This window comes from Chiloscyllium plagiosum, unplaced genomic scaffold, assembly GCF_037043375.1.
Source record: "Chiloscyllium plagiosum isolate Xiang-an unplaced genomic scaffold, Cpla_swu_hap1 HiC_scaffold_2, whole genome shotgun sequence".
NCBI classification, from domain to species: domain Eukaryota; kingdom Metazoa; phylum Chordata; class Chondrichthyes; order Orectolobiformes; family Hemiscylliidae; genus Chiloscyllium; species Chiloscyllium plagiosum.
The window spans coordinates 117,853,217-117,860,105 of NW_028270140.1; positions in this window are offsets into that span (position 1 = coordinate 117,853,217).

Genomic DNA, 6,889 nt, shown 5'->3' on the forward strand with positions numbered 1-6,889 from the left:
TAATTCTTCCTTGCAAATGATTTTAAAACCAGAGAGATCATGGGTTAGCAATCACTGAAAAAAGATTTAGAGGGGAAATTAAGAGATTTTCTTCCCTCACTGTTGCCTGGATTGCTCTATGTGAAACTGTGGTGGAAGCAAATTGTGTAAATAATTTAAAAGCAAGTTGTGCTGCCACTCAAAGTTGGGAAACTTACAAAGTTATGAACAAAAAATAGTAAAGAAAATGATTCAGCATTGTTGCTCTTTCCAGGAGCCAGTGGAATCATGACTGTCCAAACAGCCTCTATGATTCAATCAAAATTTATCTAAATAATAAGACTCAGATAATGTAAAAAGGTTCCTTGATATGAGGTTTACAAAATTATGATGGGCATGGATAGGATAAATGGACAAAGTCTTTTCTCTCGGGTCGGGGAGTCCAGAACTAGAGGGCATAGTTTTAGGGTGAGAGGGGAAAGATATAAAAGAGACCGAGGGATACCTTTTTCACGCAGAGGGTGGTACGTGTATGGAATGAGCTGCCAGAGGAAGTGGTGGAGGCTGGTACAATTGCACCATTTAAAAGGCATTTGGATGGGTATATGAAGAGGAAGGGTTTGGAGGGATATGGGCTGGGTGCTGGCAGGTGGGACTAGATTGGGTTGGGATATCTGGTCGGCATGGACGGGTTGGACCGAAGGGTCTGTTTCCGTGTTGTACATCTCTATGACTCGATAATCAGATCCCCTCTCATCCTACTAAACATGAAAGGTCCTTAATTGGTAGGATTAGGGAAAACCCTAAGGCTTTCTATAGGTATGTCAGGAATAAAAGAATGACTAGGGTAGGAATAGGTCCAGTCAAGGATAGTAGTGGGAAGTTGCGTGTGGAGGCTGAAGAGATTGGGGAGACACTGAATGAATACTTTTCGTCAGTATTCACGCAGGAACAGGACATTGTTGTCAATGTGAATACTGAGTCACAATTAAGTAGAATGAATGGCTTTGAGGTATGTAGAGAAGAGGTGTTGGAAATTCTGGAAAGGTTGAAAATAGATAAGTCCCCTGGGCCTAATGGCATTTATCCTAGGATTCTCTGGGAAGCAAGGGAGGAGATTGCAGAGCCATTGGCCTTGATTTTTATGGAGAAAGTGAGGTCTGCAGATGCTGGAGATCAGAGCTGAAAATGTGTTGCTGGAGAAGCGCAGCAAGTCAGGCAGCATCCAGGGAACAGGAGAATCGACGTTTCGGGCATAAGCCCTGAAGAAGGGATTATGCCAGAAACATCGATTCTCCTGTTCCCTGGATGCTGCCTGACCCTGCTGCGCTTGATTTTTATGTCCTCGTTGTCTACAGGAGTAGTGCCAGAAGATTGGAGGCTAGCAAATGTGGTTCCCTTGTTCAAGAAGGGGAGTAGGGATAACCCTAGTAACTATAGGCCGGTGAGTCTCACTTCTGTTGTGGGCAAAGAGAATTGTAAGGGATAGGATTTATGAACATCTGGATAGGAATAATGTGATCAAGGATAATCAGCATGGTTTTGTGAAGGGCAGGTTGTGCCTCACAAACCTTATTGAATTCTTTGAGAAGGTGACTAAGGAGGTGGATGAGGGGAAAGCGGTAGATGTGGTGTATATGGATTTTAGTAAGGCATTTGATAAGGTTCCCCATGGTAGGCTACTTCAAAAAATACGAAGGTATGGCATTGAGGGTGAGTTGGAGGTTTGGATTAGGAATTGGCTGGCTGGAAGAAGACAGAGGGTAGTAGTTGATGGTAAAGGTTCATCTTGGAGTGCCGTTACTAGCGGTGTTCCGCAAGGATCTGTTTTGGGACCATTGCTGTTTGTCATTTTTATAAATGACCTGGAGGAGGGGCTAGAAGGTTGGGTGAGCAAGTTTGCGGATGATACGAAAGTCGGTGGAGTTGTTGACAGTGAGGAAGGATGTGGCAGGTTACAGCGGGATATAGATAAGCTGCAGAACTGGGCAGAAAGGTGGCAAATGAAGTTCAATGTAGCTAAGTGTGAGGTGATTCACTTTGGTAAGAGTAACAAAAAGATGGGGTACTGGGCTAATGGTCGGATACTTGGTAGTCTGGATGAGCAGAGGGATCTTGGTGTCCATGTACACAGATCTCTGAAAGTTGCCACCCAGGTAAATAGTGCGGTGAAGAAGGCATATGGCGTACTGGCTTTTATTGGTAGAGGAATTGAGTTCCGGAGTCCTGAGATCATGTTGCAGTTGTATACGACTCTGGTGCGGCCGCATCTGGAGTATTGTGTGCAGTTTTGGTCGCCATACTATTGGAAGGATGTGGAGACACTGGAATGGGTGCAGAGGAGGTTTACCAGGATGTTGCCTGGTATGGTAGGAAGATCGTATGAGGAAAGGCTGAGGCACTTGGGGTTGTTTTCATTGGAGAAAAGAAGGTTTGGGGTGACTTGATAGAGGTGTACAAGATGATTAGGGGTTTAGATAGGGTTGACCGTGAGAACCTTTTTCCACATTTGGAGTCAGCTATTACGAGGGGGCATAGCTTTAAATTAAGGGGTGGTAGGTATAGGACAGATGTTAGGGGTAGGTTCTTTACTCAGCGAGTCGTGAGTTCATGGAATGCCCTGCCAGTAGCAGTGATGGACTCTCCCTCTTTATGGGCATTTAAGCAGGTATTGGATAGGCATATGGAGGATAGTGGGCTAGTGTAGGTTAGGTGGGCTTGGATCGGCGCAACATCGAGGGCCAAAGGGCCTGTACTGCGCTGTATTCTTCTATGTTCTATGTAAACCTTAGTAAATATATGCCCAGTTGAACCAATCTTCCCTCACTGAACAGTCCTGCCATCCCTGGTATCAGCCCAGTGAATCTCTGATGTACTCCCTCTTTAGAAAGTATAACTTTAGTTGGGGGGAACCAAACTGCATCCAAGGTCACCATTTTTTGAAATGGTAGATCCTGTTGATCTCATGATTGTACCAGGAGAAACATAATCCAGGATGATTTTGAGTTCTTATTTTTTGAAGTGAAGAGTTTATTTGGATAAGGGGGTAGTCTACTATGTATCAGATTGGTGTGAAAATGATCATGTTGTCTGACTTTGGCTGTTACTGCATGGTTCCTTCAGAATTCAGTTTCCTGCATGTAATCTACATTACATTTTCACCCTATACCCAAATGAATAAAGCAACAGAAAAACATTTTAATTAAGCATGAAACAAGCTTTGTAAGATGAGATATTTAATTTGTTTACAATGTTAAAATATATGGAATGCATTTTTAAATGTTGGGATAGTCACAAATATATATATGTTCATCAAGATTTTCTCAATAAAATATTCATGCAACTTTGAAATGATTATGTTATAATTGAGTTGGGAGGAGTGTATTGTCTGGTTGGTACAGACAAGTTGGACTGAAGGGTCTGTTTCCGTGCTGTATGACTCTCTGGCTTATTGACTGCCTTTGCCAAACCTGCCTTATGTTTTCATGCTTGTGCATTTGACAAACTCATTAATGGCTGAACCAATGGGAGTGTCTTCTGCCTGGGCTGAGCAGATTCCAGGTCTCTGACAGACATCTAGGTGTCAGAGAGCTGGAGTGTTTCTTCCTTGGCTAACTGTAGACATGTCAGTGATGTCCTCATGTGGTTAGGCCCTGAGACTAATTTAGATAAATGTCTCTGTGCTGGTGAAGGGTGCAGGTTAAAGCCTTGTTAGCACATCCTCTGGGAGTTCACTGGCTTCCTCCTCAGATGGAACTAACTTCTTCATGGACGCTTGCTGTGTTCCTTTAATGACCATGTGAAAGAAAACAGTAACTTAGTTGTCTAAGATGGATATAAACTTGTGATTGAGAATGAGTTGGCTCTGATAGTAATGGAAACAAACTGTGCAGCCTCGCACTATGAAGCTTGCTAGGTTGGTGGCCATTGAGAGGTCATGCTCTTCTCTGGCTAATTCCAGAAATTCTGATAAAGAGACAGGAGCCTGATGTTCATCGCCACCCTGCCAGTTCCTGCCCTGATTATGAGCCAGTCCTTTCTGCAGTGAGTCAAAGGGAGAGATTGAGTCGGATGGAAGTGGATGGTCGAGCAGTAGTGATGATGCAGGAGTAAAAGATGTGGTTATGTGTCCTCAGTGAGTAAGTAGGATATGCAGAGCACAGGGAGGCTCAGCAATTTGAGAGAATGTGGCAAATGAGAGCCATTGAGTGGATGGCTAAACGGCAAAGCCCTTTTGCAATCCTCCTCACTATCTGCAATCCCCCAATCTTTGTGTCATCCTCAACTTGCTATTAAGGTTATACTCTCCACCAAATCAAACAGCAGGCATCCTTCGTCAAAAAAAATCAATCAAGTTTGTGAGACACAACCTTCTCGAAACAGCCTATCGCTCATAGTCCACATATTTCCAAATGTGAGTAAATCCTATCCCTAAGAATCTTCTCCACTGATTTCCCTACCACTAACATAAGGTTCACCAGGCTGCAATTTCCCTGATTATCCTTGTTGACCTTCTTAAACAAAGAACAAAGTTGGCTATTCTCCAGTCCACTGGGACCACTCCTGTGACTAAAGAGGATACAAAGATTTTGTAAAAGGCCCCAGCCATTTCATCACTGCCACCCACAGATCCCATCAGGTCCTGGGGACTTTTCTACCTTAATGCTCTTTAAAACACCCAATACCTCCTCCTTTTTTATATTGACAGAATATCAACATACCCCCCCCAAAGACTCACCATCCACCAAGTCCTTCTCTTTTGTGAATACTGTTGCAAAGCATTTGTTAAGGATCTCACCCACTTCCTCTAGTTCCATACATAAATTCTCTCCTTTGTCCTTGAATGGATTAACCTTTCCCTAGCTACCCTGTTGCTCCTTATATATGTATGTATGTATTCCATCTGCCAATTTTCTGCCCAATCACTTTTAGCCTTTCCAAATCCTTTAAAGCAACTTTGTATCATCCTCACAACTCATACTTCCATCCATTTTTGTGTCATCAGCAAACATGGATACATTATATTTAATCTCCATATTCAAAACATCGTGACATAGATTGTAAATAGCCAAGCTGCAAGCACTGATTCTTAAGGTATCCTAACAGTTACAGACTGCCAAATTGTAATGAACCATTTATTCCCACCCCCTGTTTTCTGCCTATTAACCAGTTCTAAATCAAAGCCAACACATTCCTCCCAATCTCCTGTGCTTCAATTATCTTTACTAAATGCTGGTGGGGGACTTGCTGAAAAGCTTTCTGAAAATCTAAATTTACCACATCCACCAATCCCTCCTTATCTATTCTATTAGCTAAATTCTCAAAAATGTACAACAGGTTTGTTAAGCATGGTTTCCCTTTCTTATTTTTTGTTCTTTTAAATCTATGGTGACTGTGCCAAATTTTATCATTATATAATCATGTCTTTTATTGTAAATTTGAGCATTCTTTATGACTGATCTTAAGCTAACAGGTCTGTCACTTCTGGTTTTCATTTTCACTCCTATCTTAAATAAAAGCCTGTCATCCCCAAACGCAGATTAAAGGAAGGCACAGGGACTATGACATGCTGATGTGAACTGGTAAAAAGCTGTTGGTAATCTGGTACTTACACCCAGTTGTTTTTAAATATTAGGCCCTCTAGCCATCTCTCATCAGCCCTTTACCACCCAATACCAATGCCAATGCCAATTTTTATTCCTGACATCCATCCTTATTGCTACTCATACTCTCTATGCCAACACTCGACTGTCCCCACACACCCACAGTTGCTGTTCATAACTTGCATGCCAACAGATGCCCCTTGCACTCCACAACCCCTGACAGACCCTATACGACTGTAGTACAAATTCATGTCACCTACTCTCCCATTAAAGTCTCTTATAGCCTCTGTGTCAGCCTAAAAGATCATTCACAAAAGTTTATTCAGTACATATAAATCCTCTCAGTTTTAAATCCCAAATTGAAACAAATGCTTATGTGCATAACCACACATCAAAGGCAGCTAATTCTTCAATAACCATTTGGAACTGTCCACAAAACCATTAACTGTACTAACAAGAGGCTATGGAAGTAACCAAGCAGTGATAATTCTTTAATAAAACAACATTGGATTATATCAACAGACATTTATCAAAACTACAAACATTTATGCACACAGACAAACTGTTTCATTTAAAATATTTAAATGTCTTGCAATTTAAATCACTGACAGCTTGACATGTCCAGGTGTCTTACCCAATCTTTATGAGCACTTATATCTAAAAAACTCGAACTCACAGTGGAGCATGGAAGCCCTCTTGCCACCAAAATTTGGATTGATTTGAACTCAGCAATGCTTCATTATTTACATGTTATTTGAGATTTCATGTTGAAACATTGTAGACAGTACTTCATGTGATATAGCAAAGACATTTGTAGGATTTTTAAAAAAGCATTTACTTTTAAGGCCATTGGGACATTTATGCTTTTAAAAGAACTTATTGGAAATTAGTGCCATTGAGGGAGAGCAATGGAGGTTCATCAGACTTATTTCTGGGGTGAAGACAGATTGGAAAACTGGGCACATTCTCTAGAGTTTTGAAGAATGAGATGTGGTCTCATTGAAAAGTATTTTTGAAATTCTGGCTATGGAGGGATGCAATGAAGTTTTACCAGTCTGATTCTTCAGGTAGCAGGACTGATGTAGAAAAGAGATTGAACTGGTTACAACTATATTCACTGGATTGGGGCAGGATGGGATCACAGAGAAACCCATCAAATTCTAACAGGAGGACTATACAGGGTAAACACAGGAAAAATCTGCCTGATGACTGGGAGTCCAGAATTAGGGGTCACAGTTTAAGGATACAGGGTTTAGTACCGAGATAAGGAGAAATTTATTTTTTAAATGTGAACCACATTTTTAAAA